Genomic DNA, 18,774 nt, shown 5'->3' on the forward strand with positions numbered 1-18,774 from the left:
GAACTGTCTGTCTCTAAAGCAGTTGTTCTCTCAACTTTGACGAACACACTTAGTGACTTTGAAAGGACTCTATATGCTCTCATAAGGGGGGGGGGGGTTGAGCGTTTTCGATGCTTTCCATTTAGCCACAATCATATGTCACATAGTTGCCGGGCTGGGCCATTGTGCACTCCGTTTTCAAGAGTCATTTTCCTTCTCAGCATGAAGAGCTTTCACCTTTACGGTTGAGAGTTTTGCCTTTCACCTTTCGCCAGCAGGGGGCAGAAGTGATCTATGATGTGTCCCCTTTGTAATCTGGTGCCACCAATCTAAATTGGAGCAAGAGATGCAGCTGGGGAACACTATTTGTACCTCTTCCCTTGTCGACCCTGATGCACACAGGGAAGGTCTGCTGCTTCCAAGGTCAGCTATCTGAGGACCAGTCCTGACCGCAGTTGCTCTCCTCTTTCAATGATGACTGCTCGACTAATTGGCTATGGGTTGCCTTTGTGACGCTACAATTGAAAGTGAGGCAAAATGACAGCCCCTGAGGTCCATATGAGATTCAGCTTTTTAGCGGTCCGGTATGGCAACTGTCAGAGCTGGGGCTGTTTGAGGTAAACTCTCCATATCCTGTTTCATTAGCCTTGTCTGTTGTAATAGATAAGATGTAATGTGGTGGCAAAGTGCATATCAAAATCCCTTTTTTGTTGGTTACCATCACACAACATCAAGGGAAAATAAGCTTCATTTTGATATTGGGTTTAGGCTACATCCTTACTTTTTTATGTCTTCAGTCATGGCGAATAATCTATTAAGAGGATTTAGAGTTGTTTGAAATTGAGGTCAGATGTGTCTTGAGAATTAGCACTCATCGTTTTCAAGAAATTCTTGAAAGCTATGTGCAGAAGGAAGTATTATCACTAGTGAGTTCAAAATGAATCTGCTCTCATGATGATATGACAATCTGCAGACCAGAAAAAAGCAGGAAGTAACGAGAAATCAACACACGCACGCATGCGTGTATACCCTATCACCCCTCCCCCCTTACAAATATGATTTTTAACACAAATACATGCAAACTATTATACTGGATGCGGCAATCTTTCTGACCTTCTCTATTCTTCTTCTGCATGCTCCATTGGTTGTAATAACAGCTCATAAAGATCCACTCCGATTTTTTCAGTGGCACCAAAGCTTTGCACCGGTGTTTTATTGTAAATTCAGTTGAGTGTAAGTTCAATTTAAAGTCGTTCATTGCCCCCCCAGTACAACTGTATGTCTGCTAAATTAGAACTTAATTCCAGTGATTTCCATGTTATTGTGAGTGCGATGCATTACTATATTCTGGAATAGGTGAGGAATTGAATGTTGATTAAAACAATCCAGCATATCATAACATTCCCCATAGTTAAAATATAATTTAAGTTGCTGAGGCATGGTTTCCCAATTTTTTTTTTTTAGCTTCGTCTCTTGATTTATTGCAGTAACAAATCCGAGTGGTTTGGGCAACAAAGTTAGACAAACGTGCTTAATATCAACTCACCTTCTTGGTTAGTTTGCTTGCAGGTCTGTATTTTGTGGTATTCAGTATCAGTGATAATAAGTCAAAGAATGTTATGAAAAAAAAATACGTTTGAAATAAATCAACAAAAAAAGCCTAAAGAGGTCTAATTGTCATGCACAACATGAATGACTACAGTCAATGACACTGACAGGAAATCAACTGTCTTGCCAAGGGAGCTATAACTTATGGTCAAAATAACCATAGCATGTACATATCCAATAGTAATATATGCATCTCACTGCTCAGGATCTTACATTGGTGACAGGAAGGACACAGAAAACAAACATTTAGTATGTCTGTGAGGACTTTCAGAGCGCCTCCTTCAAAAACTCAAAGGGCTTCTTCTCAAGCTTTTTTGGAGGCTGGACCTTTTGAAGACTGATTTAATGTGGGTCATGGAGGCTGTCAGCGCCAAAATGCTGTTCAGTGAAAGTTCACATGAGATTGCATTTGTCATCCGTTTTTAAACACTAATCCAATATCAACTCATAAAATCCTCAATGCTTAAATATAAACTTCATGTTACATTCTGACATTGTAATTGATTAATCATATCATTTTTTGATAACCTTGAGGTTATATTATCAGAATGATAACATGGGTGAATGTCCGGTTACATTAAAGCAGGGGTGGCCAATTAATTTTGCAATGGGCCTACATGAGAAGCTGAAACATCTGTCAAGTGTCAAGCCAGCATGCTAACCTCAACTTTGAGTTTGTATTTAGAGAAGAAAATGTGTTGTGATATCCATCCGTCCGTCCGTCCGTCCGTCCGTCCGTCCGTCCGTCCGTCCGTCCGTCCGTCCGTCCGTCCGTCCGTCCGTCCATCCGTCCATCCATCCATCCATCCATCCATCCATCCATCCATCCATCCATCCATCCATCCCTCCCTCCATTTTCCAAACTGCTTATTCTCACGAAGGGCATAGGCGTGCTGGAGCCTATCTCAACTGTCCTCAGGCGGTAGGCAGGGCACACCCTGAACTAGTTGCCAGCCAGTCACAGGGCACACATAGATGGACGACCACTAGCACTCTCACTCACATGTATATGGAAAAAATAAATGACTGATAGGGTTCACAACTCATTTTGACCATATGATTATTTGTAAAATGCTGACTGGAATCATTAATTTTGCTAATGCTTGCTAAAAGATGATCCACTCTTTGCTTATGTTCTGCACGCTTGCTTGGCTTGTTGTCCAAACATGCTCCGCTAGTTTCTGTTTGCAAACTGTTGTAAAGATAAACTGATAAGACCCTCTGCAGCTGGGCTGAACCAGTTTGCAGAGGTGACCCCAAACCTGTTACCACTCAACCCCACCCCATTTCTGACAATAAAAGGCTCCTGCAAGAGGGGAAAGTTGGAGTTGCTTTCAAGCACTTTGTGTTACGCAAAGTGATGCTGGCTCTCCCCGTTTGCAAACGTAAAATGGGCATACTGACTTTATAGTGTGGTTCTTGCAAAAACGGTAAAGTGAGGAAAAACTCACTCATCTGTGAACCTAAGCGAGGGCTTCAACGGAAGCTTAGTCAAACATACAAGTATTTAAGCACTTAAGTAGAATTAGCATGAGTCGCCTTTTTAATGTCAGCCAGTGGAAGTGTGGAAAAAATAAACTCAAAGTAATTACTATAATGATGTATAGCTATAATAACTATTGAGTTTTGCCGTTTTCAAAGAATCAGTTTTCAAAGTGTTATGGTGGCAAAAGTTTTACTTCTGAAACAAATTAAAAAGGAAATTAATTTCAAACAACAGGTTGAGCTTGCAATCGTTTTAATTCTGAAAATTGATTATATACTGTAAAGAACACACAACAATGATGACTCAAACACTACGCGACAATGAATGCCTTAGTGACAGTTGATAAAACATCCACTAACATTTTACCTCGACAAACAGTGACCCAATAAAATGCACTGAAATGTACTTTATCAATGTTGGTAGCCGGTAAGTTTTAATCGATATTGTATGGCAGTTGGAGTTAGTGAAACATTGTTTCCATAACAACAATGCTACGTCATTACTTTTCTGTCAAAGATCCCATCTTTGCATCCAATTTCTAGTAGATAAACACATACAGACAAGTAATGATGCACTCATCTCCACTGAGCTGCAAATATTTTTCATTATTATATACGTATATTATATACCATAATTAATATTATTTTATTATTTTATTTATGTATTTATTTATTACTATATATATAGTAGACCCCAGGACGACCCAGGACGCGCTGGAGAGACTATGTCTCTCAGCTGGCCTGGGAACGCCTTGGGATCCCCCGGGATGAGCTGGATGAAGTGGCTGGGGAGAGGGAAGTCTGGGAGTCCCTCCTGAAGCTGTTGCCCCCGCGACCCGACCCCGGATAAGCGGAAGAAGATGGATGGATGGATGGATGGATGGACTATATATATATATATATTATAATTACTATTATTTTATGTCTGATAACTTTAGCATCTGTCATCTGTTGATATGTAATTTTCCCTTAGATGGGCAATTAAGCTGCTACTCCCTTTAGAATAAGAGAGAACAATTGTTTTTTCACTGAGAGCGTGTCATAAAAAGATGGTGCCAGGTGTGGAAACACCTTTAAGGTCTCCAGATGTCAGCTGTTTTCCAGAGCACTGAAAAGTAATTCACACTGTTTCATTTCCTACAAGTGACAGGCCTTTGACAAGCCTTCACAACAACTTCTAGCCTTGTAACTTGCTGCTCTGCTTTGTAAATTATCCAGAATGAGAGCTTCTTTCCAGATCATTTATATGCAAACTTATTTTTCAGCAGCCAGGTCCACCATAGGATTCGTCCAGGTAAATTTATTTATGGATTTGTGTAATGTTTGATGTGAAGGAATGAAGGATGACCTCCATCACGGTGGAATGCACTTGATCAAGTAGTACAAGCAATCATCTCACCCCTCAGCATTTTGCAGTGATGACAACAGAGAAAGGACAAGACTGTTTATGTCAGTGAAGACATGTTGAATGTCAGGGAGTAGTAGTGAAAGCCCATTCAAGTAGCGCTGAATTATTATTGCCGCTTTCAAAGCCCCTCCACAATATTCTCAAAGGGCTTGTCAATGCTTTAAGCATATATTTTCAACATAATTCATCATTCTATAGAATATACTAGACAAAAGCTTCTCACAGAGCACATACAAATATCTTAACGCTGAACTCCACAGAAATTCGCCCCACAATAGATTAAGAATAGCCTTTTCATATCACTATTTATTACTCACATATTTTATAAATAGCAGATTAATACAACAGCTGTTCACAATGGCTTTTCTTGCTAGCTTATAGATATATTCTTGCTCTCTCTTTCTTGCTATATCTCATTCATCCGTCTGTCCGCACGTCTGTCCGTCCATCCACTGAATAAAATTGCTGTCCCACTATAAAAAAAACACATTCTAAAAAACAATGTTCAGACCTAGTTATGTTAGACTGATTATCAATTACACTTCATATATCAGTATTATTAGTGTGTAAAGTAAAATGAGAATGTTGATAATTTTATTTACAGTGGACAGTGTGGGACTAATTATTTATTGGACAAAATCCATCCATTTTCTATACCGCTTGTCTTCCAGAGTATCCAGAGGAAACCCACGCAGTTATGGGGAGAACATGCAAACTCCACACAGGAAGGCCCAAGCCGGAATCAAACCCATAACCTCCAGACTGTGAGATGAAAGTGCTAACCAGTGCCCCACCGTGCACCAGTGCACCCCTGCAAGGGACTAGTACTGTATTTTCCGGGCTATAAGGCGCACCTAAAAACCTAAAATTTTCTCAAAAGGCGACAGTGCGCTTTATAGTCCGGCGCGCCTTATATATGGACCAAATTCCTAAATTTAAACTGGCCCGAAGCATTGTGTCATGAACTCAATCATAAGTGGCCTGCTGAAGACTATGAATCATGAATCAAAAAGACTACTATGTATCATTATTTTGTGATTATAAAGTAATTTGTTGCATCTGAAGTTGAAATAAAAAATACATGATTTGATTTGGATTAAAAATCTGACATGATGCATTAATGGTGCGCCTTATAGTCTGACGCACCTTATATAAGGACAAAGTTTTAAAATGGGCCATTCATTGAAGGTGCGCCTTTTAGTCCGGTGCACCTTATAGTCCGGAAAATATGGTAATGTGTAATACATTACATTTTGGAAGTAATTTTCCAAACCTTTAAGCAGAGGTCATCCATATCCCAGGCAGTTATAAACAAATAATAAACGAGAAATAATTCCCAAATCAGGGCAAGTGCTGCACTGAAGTGCATCATGTGACTCTATTTGTTTCAGTCTTCACTGATAATTGGAGATAATTGTAATCAGAAGAATAGAAAAGCATTTAAAATCTGAGAAATAAGTTAGTTTTCAGTGTTGTCTGATTCCTCTGGTGTGTATCACAAGACCTGGGTATGGTTCTACACAAGGAGTATAACACACTGTGAGGAGCTCTGTTGGAAGCTTTGCTGTGGATATACGTTCATGAATATTTCATATTTTTACCTTTACTGTGGAACCAGCCTGTTACATTCCCCTTGCCAAATGCAAAGTGGAGATAAACAAGAGGGAGCTTTATGACAGTTGGTTTGTATAGGGACATCATAAGGACAATCCAGCTTGCCCCCAGCATGACTGTAATATTTGAAAACCATGGCAGTGGCATGGTGCAGAAATAGTGATTCCAGCTGGTTGGCATACTGTTTATCAGCAATATAAAGGAAACTAGAAAGCTCCCAGCCAGCTAGTCAAAGAACACAAACAGATACTGTACAGACAAAACATTCATTTATTCCTTACTTCAACCTCTCAAGCTTCCTCAGCACGTATGTGGGAAGGCAAAAAGAGAAAAAGTACACGCTGAGCTCAGTGAGGCTACAAGCAGAGCCTCATAGAAGGTGCTTGCCTCATTCAAAACAAACCTAGTAGTAAAAAAGCTCTTTGATTATCACATAACTTTACTTACGTCTGGCGCGAGGCGCAGTACGTATAAATCAGCACAGTGGCAGGCTAGATCAAGTTTTGGCATTGTGCAAGTTTGTGTAGGATTGAAAATAGCCGACCTGATTCGCTTCGACTTGAAGTGACTTCTCATTTCCTTTAAATCTGGCCTGCAAGAGCAAAGCGTCTGGCCCACCAGACTAACCGCATGCCGACTCAGCGACACTTTTGTAACCAGGCTTGGGGAGTTGAACGAGTGGATGCACTGTCAGAAACAGTCAGTGTTGGGAATGTTCATTTTTTCCACAAATTCGTTCCAAGCTCATTTCATAAATTTTAAAATGTTCAGTTCATCATTTACATTTTTTTTTTAACTAAGTTCATCGTTCCAAAAGTGAACGTTCATAGGTCTTTTCTTCACCCAATCAAAAAAAGGTTGTTGCGAGCTGTTACCCTTTGGCAACTTGGCATTTTCACCCATTCCATGTACACTAGTATGCAGGTGCTGCTGTCACTTTACAATGTCAAATACAAGAGAAAATTGCTTGTATTGTTTTTTCTTTAATGAATTGAAAAACATGACTATGATCCAGAATGTGCAAACACGAACAATCTGCTGCAGGTGCCAGTCTAAGTTTGGAAACAAACGATGTACAAATAAAGTATTCAATGTGCAAAACATTTAAAGTAACATGAAAATGGAGTGAAAACTAACTTTCAAAGTAACATATTTTAAAAAAAAAACAGCAACCTAACTTTTAAAGTAACATAATATTTTTAAAAAATGAACACTAACTTTTAATTTCTTTGTGAATGTGTTATTTCTTAACTTGTTTGCTCAAAGAAGCAGAAAATGTTTATAAAAGGGACATAAAAGGTCAACGGGTTCAAAGCCCAAAAAAATGACTAAAAGAACACAAAATAATCTGTCTAAGAGTAATTTGTGGTTCAACGCCATTGAGAGCTCTAAAACTTCTCATAAAATTCCTGAATACTATCCCAGGAAGATACCTTATCGTTGCCGTTTGACAAATAAAAGAGGTGAATGGGGCTGATCGTCACTGATCAGTTTATATCGACAGAAGCATCATCGCACTTTTTTCCCGTCCTCCAAGCACACATGGCATTTTGATGATCCACGCACCGTGCGACTGTTTGTGTCCGGGATTTTCAAATCCTTTTTCTCCCGCCTAATTTACCCTGTGTTTAGCGGGGTTTATTTTGAAGTCTAAGGAAGAATGTGAACTGCTGTTCAAAACCATTCATTGGCCCCAGAAAGAGCGTTTACAAAAATGCGGTGTGTTCAGTTTACGGTTGTCCAAAATATGAAAGATTTCATGAACTTTCGTTCATTGAACGTGTTCAAGTACACTGTGGCTCAATAAAATGAAAATTAAAAATATTATGTGTAGCGTGTGTTATGTTTAAATGTTAGTGTTCACGTGTAAAGCAAGTAAATAGAGGAATATTTGGCAAGTACACTCGTGAAATCAAGCTTAGTGTGTTATAAATTGTGTGTGCTTTTTCACTGGGGAGAGAGTATCTAATGAAGTCTGCAGATTTAATTTTTCTGGCTTTGTCTTGTAGTGCCTGCTAAGTTTCTTGCCCCAAAAGTCCCATTAAAACCTTGCCAAGTGAGAAATGAGCTGTGGGAGAAGAAGGAAGAAAAAAAAAAAACACTTGTCATATCAAGTGGAAATAGCTTTTCTTGTAAAATGTGGCCAATTTACTAATGATTCCTTCTAAATCAAACTGACACATTCATACCCACACACACAAACAGACACATACAGCATGGCAAGCATTCACATCCCCACGAACACTTGTGCTAACATTACAAGTAGGTTAATACAAATATAAAATGATTTAATTTGTGTTATGTGATGCATAGTCATGTGACTTAACTTATCTGGATTTCTGCTACTTTCTTGACCAATAACATTTTCTTTTAAGGTAAAACAAACAACCTAACCAACCAACCAACCAACCAACCAACCAACCAACCAACCAACCAACCAACCAACCAACCAACCAACCAACCAACCAACCAACCAACCTGGAAGATGAATGGCTGCATCTGCACAATTGGAACAGGGGTTCCAACTTCATAAATAGTGGTAATTGCATAAAAATATACAATTGCATAAAAATACAATATACAATGACTAACTAACTAACTAACTAACTAACTAACTAACTAACTAACTAACTAACTAACTAACTAACTAACTAACTAACTAACTAACTAACTGATAAACAGTAGAATTGAACAAAAGCTGCATTGAAAGAATACATTCCTCGTTTGTTCGTTTTGTTGTGGACTACATGATGAAGTAAACAACTCTGATCCTCTACCAAGGTAAAATGCTTGATTGGCAGAAATAGACTCCTCTGCCAGTTTACCTTGATACACTGGCTGAAATGGATCGGAATAAAGTAAATGTGGTATAGTACTAAATAAATGGCATCGTCAAGAACAGTAGTAAGAAGTGGTCAATAAGGTTTCGTTCTAGTTAAATGGGGAAAACATAATAAATTGATTGACCAAACTTAAAAAAAACAGTTTGCCATTACGTAAATGTGTATAAATAAAAGGCCAAAACACTGACAGAATGATTTGTTAAAAATTACTTGGAGTTGTGTGGTCATACAAAAAATGCCCGCAAGTTTGAAAATCAATTGAGATTTGCGACTGGCCAAAAATGAAACCTCTGCGGATATGTAGGACTAAATCCCACGTTGAACATTCACATTGCCAGCACTGTAATTACCACACGAGATTTATGGGGATCGAACAATATAACATTTGCATATCATCCTCCTTGAGAGTCATGAAATGGATTGGGGTAAATCAAAAAGCATTCCTCCAGGCAATCAAATGACTTTCGACACATTTATCAATGCTTTATTACATCATATTTAAATGTCCTATGTGTAGTTGAGATGTAAATTGTATTTTAACACACACTCACACCAGCCTTCTATTTGTGTTTTTAGATGAATAACGCTTACTTGATGAGATTCCGATACGAGATACATAATATTGCAAATGGTTTCATTTACCATCTTAGTCTGTTACATCTTCAGTTATGCCACTTTTATCATGTTTGTCTATACAGTATTTCATCAAAACGGGTTTTAGGAAACACTAGGTTTCTCCCGGTCAGTGGAAGGTTTTGGTTCAAATGTTGTCGGAATTGGTTTACTCATAACCAGACTTGTTAAAATATAATTTATGAAATTATTTCTAGCAGGATGGTCCTATTTGCCATATTTCCCTCGGTCCAAACTATGGCCCAAAACAGCAGATGAACAGATGTTGTCATTTTGTATGGTCCCCTCGTGAACGATTACACTGTGATTTTGAGCATGGCCTTCATCAGGAGAGGCATAGTCAGCTTGTGATTGATGGGTTCCATGTCTGCTGAAACGTGGGTGGAGGAGACAGTCACAGCAGATGGTCTGTAGTATCGAACTCATAAAGGTTAATTAGCCTGATAAAGGAAAATGTGTCAGATTTGGCACCATTTCTACAACTAGTTGGGATGTCTTTTGGCTTTGCTTATGACCGCAAATGACACTTTTGAGTACTTGAAGAAGACAGCTAAATAAACTGATTTCTTACTGGTTCCCACAATAGAACTGGAACAATGTTTTTGCTATGGCTCTAAATACATGAAAAAAAGATCCTGTCTTGAAAAGGGGGCTCAGATGTGTAGCCCGGGGCCATTTACGGCCTTCCAGGATGATATTTTGCGGCCCCGACCTGACAGCAAAACTTAATGTTAGTGCGGTCCCCACTTTTTTGCCGAGTTATTGCCCTGGGCGTTTTGTTTTCTTTTTTCTTATCAGTTTTGTGGCACCCTATCATATAACAATTTCCTCAAATGTAATAACAGGTCAGGTTTCTAAAACTTGACAGATAATGTAGCTCTATATTTTGTCTTACACTATGGCATTTGGGGACTCCAGTGGTCTCCACTGCGACTAGAACTGTGGTCTCCAAAGGTAGTAAGGTAGTAAGTCCATCACCCTCTTGGTAGGACCCTGCGCATCTGCAAGCGCATGTGGCTTTATGGCACTCAAGGTCTGCACTTGAACCCTGTCGTCATCCAGGTGTTTCACATCTCAGCCAGCAAAAAGTTGGTTGTTAAAACGACTCCCACAGACTCAATTTCAACACTGTTTTTCCAGATTCATAAAGCTCCACACTCTACAGAGTAGAATTAACACGTTTTAATTGTTAACCATTTTACACTGTGTCAGTTACTTAGCAACACCGTGGTATTATTGAAGTAATAGCAACGCAGCACATACGTTTCATCTCGCTCTCTCTCTCTAAATTGTATACTAGTCTCCGAAACAGTCAATTCGACTTGCTAGACGAAACAACTTGCTAGAAATGAAACAGCACTGCATGAATCAGCGCCGGGCGCACTGGCAGCTGTCTACCAAAATAGACAACCAGGTCTTTTTGGAAGGTAATTTCTCATTGCAGACATCTCTTTCAAGTCCAGAGAAATAAAATAATTGTCAATGTTAACCCCATTAGAGTCCCTTTAAATTACATTAAGATATAAATAACAGATGAAATTTTGTCATGAAATGAATACAGTAATCCCTCGCTACATCGCGGTTCGGTTATTGCGGTTTCACCACATTGTGGATTTTTTTTTTCCAAATTAAAAAAAAAAAATGTAATGCAAAATAAAACTTCTAATTTGGGAAATTATGGCACGTAAATTGCCCACACGCCAGCAGAAGCCAGGGAGTGCCCACACAATTGCACTACATTTGTACCTTTTGATAAACAAAATTGTTATAATAAGAGTTCTAAAACATATTTACAGTGTTGTACCTTGAATGAAAAAAAATGTAATAATAATAAGAGTTTTAAAAACATATTTACAGTGTGTACACTTGTACCTTGTTATAAAAATATAATAATAAAAAGCTGTTCTAAAAACATAGTTATAGTATTTTTTAAGAATTCTCCATGTTATGTTACTCAGTCGTGCTTTGATTTGAGGTAGGGTGCTGTATTTTGAAGGCCGTTTTCAGATGATACCACTTCCTGTTTCATGTTACAGTGGTACAGCAGTCATTGACGATGTATGTGGGTCTCCTAAGAAGAGAAATGAACGACCACGTATGTCTAACCAATGGTGTATTGCTCCAAATGTTGGTTTTCATTCCTTTAGAGGTCCGTTTTCGTGTGTTGGCACGATCGCGAATTAGCATCTTTCCGCTAACTCGTTAGCCTGCCCAGTACTTCTTGTTAACATGTTACACGCACACACATATAATATTTCTATTTTCAATATTTATACAAGGATTTCTGTATGTTATTTATACTATTAATGTATTATTTACATGTTTGAAACAATTATTCAATGTTCTAATAATAAAATATGCACTTAAATGGTTTCATATACATTTACTGACACGCACAAAATGTACAGATAAGCGGGTGACCCTACTTCGCGGATTTCGCTTATCGCGGGTGGTTTTTGGAACCAATTATCCGCGATAAACGAGGGATTACTGTGCAGTAAAAGTGAAGATATATATTTTCCTAAGGATTCAAAAGCTATTGACTAATTGACTATTAGGACACACAAACGTCCTAAATGTGCTTTACATATTTTTAAAACAATGTTATTAATGGGCCTCTGAGTGCACCAAGATTCATGCTCTATTTTTGCTATTTCTGGTTTTGTTGTGAATTCCTCCATGCCATCAACTCGAGCTATTGACTGAAGGTTCTTTTTTATTTGATAAAAAAAGAGCTTGCTCTTCTTTATTGAACACATTTAGCAAAGGTGAGCAATCAACGCGAAAAGATGATTCGAGCCTCCTTGTTGGAATCGTGAACAACTTTACGTAATGTACTGTGGCAACCAAGCAGAAGGTTTTTCCATTAAGATGTGCTTATTTCTTAATACCTGCTGGCTAAATGGTATCATCGGTTTCCAATTTGCATATAAATGTATTCTACTTTACTTGTGTATTTTGTAGAGGATTTATTTTAAGTGGTTCAGCATACAGATTTAAACAGTTTGACTTCATTACGGAATTGCTTTTATCAAAGATGGCTCTCTCAAGCACCAAAGCCCAAACATAGACCTAAATAACAGATTAAGCAACATGGTGTTGATGTCACAAGCAGGCATTTGCACATTTCAAATGGAAATGAAATGCTGTTGTTCATGAATCTTTTCATGAGGCTAAATAATGCAAGATGCTGAAGAAAATCACAAATTTTGTTTCAACTGAAACCTATTCTTCTGTATATACTGCTATATCTTCTCAGATGTGCGGTGATGTCCTGTTTTCAAATTTGTTTTCTCAAGTCATCAATTGTGTTTTAGGCAGCAAAGAGGCTCACTTTGAATCTTGCTTTGGGACTTTTGTGTAATAATGATATTTTTCTCCATATGTATATGTTAGTTACAGTAATATATACGGGTCTAAATAATGCGAAACTCAGAAGCACAGTATACGTCGTGTTCGAGACACTTTGGGAAGCAGACACGGTGACACATGCTCAGAGGAAAACAAACATGGATGACCGCCATCGACATTTTACCCTAGGATTTTCTTCTAATTTAAAGCAGACGTGTTCGTAGTGTGGAAACACTTCTACAATGTTGACAACGAATGCGAACAGGGCATGCCCTAAGTTGTACGTGTCGTATGTATGTGAGTTGTCATTTTACATAAAGCTCCATCAATAATCGTGTCATAAACGAATTATAGCCCCTACATCGGAATCAAATGGTGAGGCATCCACTGCGGTAGCCTGAACGAGGATCCCTTTATTTGTGCTTGATTCACAAAATGTCTTACTTTTTAAAACCCAAGTGTTTGCTGGGAGCTTTTCCTCATCTGGGTGGGGTTGGGTGAGTTAGTCTCGAGGGGATACCATCGATCTCTGAGAACCATGGCCTGCAACTCTTTTGTGATTATGGCCTAAATAAATAAACTTGACTTGATGATAAAGATTTGCAAATGACCTGGTTTGTCAAGCAGCAGACAGTTTTATTTGATTTACTTTTTGTGAGCGTCATCTTTGTGTGTTGTCACTGAGAGCAACTGCATCGTTTTGTGAAAGGGATAAAAGAGCCAAACTCTACTTGACATATACAAGTTGTTGTGTTGTTTTGAACTCATAGCTTAAAAGCATTCAGCTCCTGATCGTGCTTATGAGCAACTGAATTATTTATCCTGAAGGGCGATACAATATGCTCTTACATGATTCTGCTTGTGTTCAGTTTTTTTTCTCTTCTTTTTTTAAAAGTATAAATAATAATAAAAAAACAGTTTGCCATAATGTATTTTTGAAGGAAAAACACAAATGCTTGTACTACCTTTTAATCCCTCCAGCTCTTAAATCACAATAATGTCCCTGAGGTCACACAATCCTTAATTTCTACCCAAACTGTTGAAGTAAAGTAAAGTAATACTTTAAAAATATAGGCATATTTTATCTCAATACTTTACTGATGCTATTTGTTAGTCTGTCTGTGGATTTTTATATTAAGGCTAATAGGCTTATCTGAAACAATGTGTGTGCACATTTTTTTTTTTTTAATTTATCTTAAGTTTCACAGTAAACCGGGGTATATTTTTTCCCCATAACAATTCAAACAAAAAAAGAAACTAAACAAAAAACAAATCAGCTGAAGAACAGCTTACTGTATATCTTGAACAACTTGGGTCACTTATATCCGCCGGGCATTATTGTGAAGAAATGTTCCTTCTTCTTTAGTTGCATATTAATCTGAATGTCAAAGAAAATAACATTGGAATGGAATTGAATTGTTTCTCAAGATGGAACCCAGGGCCCTTTGTACCAAATACAAGCAGCTGCGCCCCGAAAGCATGACCCTACGGAACCCCGCCAAAAACAAAGAGTAAAGCATAAACTCTCAACCAAGCCAGAGCACTTCCACTAATGTCCACAAGATACGATAAACAAGCCACTATTACGATCTACAATATTAAATGTTGCGGTTTGGTCCAGCAGAACAAGACATGTTCTATTGGGGCAACTGTGCGAAAGCATAAGAACAAAGCATCTTAATTTTTGTGCAGGTGCAAGCTTCGTTGCACCTTTTTGGGGATTTCTCCATGTGGGACAAATAAAGGAGTATTTAATACCTCAACCTTACTCCTTATGGAGAGAGTCTTCTCCAAAACAACAGATAATTTACAGCATAATAAACCAGATCAGCTCCTCAAAGTTTTTTTTTTTTTTTTTATAGTTCTCAATGCCGGTGGTGTGCAGTGATGGCCTTCAAGGGCTTCTCTGCTGGCCCAAACACCAGAAGCACAGACATTTACAACAACAGGAAATGGTAATCATTTATCTCCGGCAGGATTTTGTTTTGTATTTAATACTGTGTATGGGTTTGTCCAATCAGATTTCAGTTTTGACTGTTTGCAATTCAAATATTATTTGCTGTATCCTTCCAAAAATCTGAGAACTGTCGTCCTCCGCGCGCACGCACGCACGCACATGCACACACACACATCATTGTTTCTTTTTTGAATCAATCAGTTTTTATAGTATTCACCACTGTGCACCTAAATGACGTGTGGATTTTTCCTTTTTCTGTCCTCCACGAAGACGAAGGACATATTTGCTGTCATATTAGTTAGTTGCATAAGCGTAAAATGTGGTTGCAGTTTGTTTTAATTTTTGCAAAAGCATTTTCATTTTCATGTTATTTTGTTATTTCAATTTCAGTTTGATTTTCTTTACTAAAATAACCTTGGCCTGCACTTCAATCACACCCCCCAAAATTGCATTAGACTACTTTCTGTCATCGAATTTGCAAATGTGCTGGGGAAACACACACAGTGAGGCATAGTCTACCAAATTCACAAACACGCTGAACTAGACTATTACCCCTGCATGAATGGTGAGGCAATTTCATGCGGTGAAACGACCAGATGGGCACAACACGGTCCTAAAGATGCTCGACTTGTGCCGATACAAAAACAAGGTTACGCTCATTTTTATGTTTATCGTTACCAAAATAGGACCTTGCATGTTTAGGAGCGGCAGAATTCATAAAGACAGAAAACAAAACTGCCAACCTTACAGTAGGACATAAATGGAAACCGCACAAAGTAACACAAAACTGAAAAATGTGCTAGTGCCACAACAAAACACGAATAACAAAAATGATATATGACTTTTTCGACATAATGAGAGTGTGTGCTTGAGTAGAGCAGATCTCTGAGCTTGGAGAGAAATCAGGCGTAAATGCTTGTGATGAGGATACAAGAGTAAGAAATATGCAGTTGAAGAGTGGATCTCATGATATCTAAAAATCTGCATTACCTGTCTCCAAATAGCTACCTATGAAAAAAGAAGCAGTGGAAACGGCTGATTTTAGGGATCACATATCATTCAAAAAAGGGAATGTTGTTCTCAATGTTTGAGTGAAATTCAGTAAAATGCATTTTGCTCTGATCATTTTAAACATCACCCTCATTCTCTTTGCACTGCTGCTGAGACAGGTCCTGTCGTCTGAATGTCACCCGGTGGGGAAATGATATTCTTGGGCACAAGGCTGGGTAATAGATCAATACCTTCACCCAGTGCCTGTCCTTCGATGAATCAGCAGCAGCTCTCTGCAATGCATTTCTTTGCCCAGCGTGGGCATTCGTGATGCTGATGTATGCTACATGGACACAATACTATTTTGGGTCATCAGCCACGGGAGGTAAAGGCCAGCCTCGGGTGCAAGGTGAGAATCCCACTATAAAAGATGAGGAGTGTACCATCCCCTCCATTTTGATATACCACAGTGACACGAATGGCGTGGGTGTTTATAAGTGCTTTATCAACCGGCATTGTGTACTGATGTTTTATACCAGTCAGAGCACCATGTTCTGTAACTAACCTCACAATATTTGCAATGCCAAATACTAAGATAAGTGCACAGGGTTTTTCATCAAAACAAATGTACTGAATAGCAAATAAATACTCAAACTCTAACATGGTTTTGTAGTCACAGCATATTCAAAGTTGACATACAGCCTGTATGGACTAAGCTAGGGGTGTCAAACTCATTTTTTTGCGGGCCACATTGTAGTCATAGCTTCTTTCAGAGGGCCATTATGACTGTCAACCCAAATAAATGTATGAGCACCATATTATATACAGTAAAATCTACAAAACAATCTGACAAATAACTCGTTTTCAAATCAGACGAGTAAAAACTGGTCAAATATTTCAAAAAACGATATTATGAAAAGTGAAGACAATTTGCAATTCTAGTAATGACACACGAATTTGATCCACAATTTGTCTTTGCGGGCCACGTAAAATTATATTTAAAGAAAAAGATATTAAAAGTGAAGACAATTTGTAATTCAAGGAATGATACACAAATTTGCCTTCTGCCCTCTGGGAAGAGGTACAGGAGCCTGCGCTCCCGCACCACCAGACTCGCCAACAGCTTCATTCTCCTGGCTGTTAGGACCCTGAACTTGCTACCCCCTTCTGCGTAGCGTGCTGCACTTTTGCGCTATTTTCTGGAATGTCTGCTGTACGCTCACTTGCTCCTTTTTGCTCCTCTTATTTATTTGTTGTGTTATTTATCGTTATTTATTCAGCACGCTGTTGTTTACTTGATTGTCTATTGTGTGCCATGTCTTGTCACCGTGGGATAGCGGGGAACGAAATTTCGGTTTCTTTGTGTGTCTTTAGCATGTGAAGAAGTTGACAATAAAGCTGACTTTGACTTTGATTTGATGCACAATTTGTCTACGCGGGCCACATAAAATGATGTGGCGGGCCATATCTGGCCCCCGGGCCTTGAGTTTGACACCTGTGGACGAAGCTCTCTTCACAATCGTGGAACTTTTTTCATTTATTAATTAGGATGTATTTGGAAATCTGACAGTCTATCTGACACCCGCTCTGAGAGTCCGAGTGTTCCGAAAGACATTTTAATTTGTGAACGTTTTGTTGAGAAATTCATTGAGAACCATCAAACTGCAACTCCAGTGAGAATGGCCAGAGCTCGCTCTAGCACCCATTGTGTGGCACTCTGAATAACGGCAGAGCAACAACGTTGTGTGTTTCTGAACGGTTGGCAGGGAGTATTCTAAACTGAACCCAGAAGGCACCCTTGAAATGTATATTTTATGAGTGTAGTCGATACTCGTTGGCGTATCAATAAACCAATACCGCAGAATCGATTTGCATCATGATTCCAAATTATGGTTGATACTATTGAAGTGTAATTTGGAATTCCCTCTCTATTCCTGTAGGTGGCCTTAGAATGTCCACCTGGCGTCAGTGACACGGTTCTATTCTATATTTGCTGGTCAGGGAGAATTCAGTTTCAGCAATGTGGGCAATCCTATAATAAGGTAAAGTGGCTGTTGTCGTCCATCACCAACAGCGCTGGTCAAGATCTCCTTTTTAGGACTGAAGTAAACTAGTAGATTGAAAACTACAGCTGTTACCCAAAGCCGTGACATCAGCTTCTTGTCAGGTATAAAAGCTACGGGCCTGACAAGAGGGGCGTTTGGGCGTTCGAGCGGGGGTCGTTCGTTGGTTTCAGGGCTCGCTCTAGCGCGGGTTCGCTCGCTCTCGCTCGCTCCCCCTTTTGGGGGGGGGGGGGGGTAGGGCTTTTTTACATCCATGCCTTGGGCCACTCAACTTTCAGGAAAGACTTCACTCTGACATTGGTTGAATAAAATCTTTTCCCAATCAGCCGTGGTCCCTGAAGTGCTCATTCGTCGGGAAACAGCCTCCGATCACCGAGTGTTTTTTGAAGACCAGCGAAGCAGCAAAAACCATATACCACACTATCAAGGCTCTTTACAGGCTAGCCAAAGTTTTTCAGATCAGTCAACCATGCCTTGAGGACAATGTTTTGTCCACTTGGTCAGTCATGCTAGAAATGTATTGCATGCTGAAGAATTAAGAATAATAAAGAAACAAGGGGCCTGAACCTTGGTTATCATGCACAGCACAAAACACATCTGTCGAGGTAAGACTTGCTCCATGGAGAGAACTGGGCCATGGTGAGGCGAGTGACAGAAAATGAGACATTTCTGGGCCTCAAGGTGGCAAGCATAAGACCTTGACTGGTTGATAGTGGGCTTCTCTACAGGGGTCTGACATGACCAAGCAGAAAAAAAAAATGTGATAAAACCCAGAGGCTGAGTAAACATATCTTGATAATGTGCCTTTTCAGAGGATTGAAAAAAGGAAGGCCAAAGAAATGA

The 18,774-nt window shown here is 39.0% G+C and overlaps 1 long non-coding RNA gene across 1 annotated transcript; it reads left to right on the forward strand.

Moving 5' to 3' along the window:
* The first annotated feature begins 138 nt into the window (after positions 1-138).
* Positions 139-17,765, forward strand: LOC125965778 (uncharacterized). Its single transcript, XR_007479964.2, has 4 exons — positions 139-596; positions 8,470-8,633; positions 14,784-14,876; positions 16,048-17,765. It is a non-coding gene; the product is annotated as an uncharacterized lncRNA (long non-coding RNA).
* Positions 17,766-18,774: the final 1,009 nt, after the last annotated feature.

The sequence above is a fragment of the Syngnathus scovelli genome, chromosome 3 (genome assembly GCF_024217435.2).
Source record: "Syngnathus scovelli strain Florida chromosome 3, RoL_Ssco_1.2, whole genome shotgun sequence".
NCBI classification, from domain to species: domain Eukaryota; kingdom Metazoa; phylum Chordata; class Actinopteri; order Syngnathiformes; family Syngnathidae; genus Syngnathus; species Syngnathus scovelli.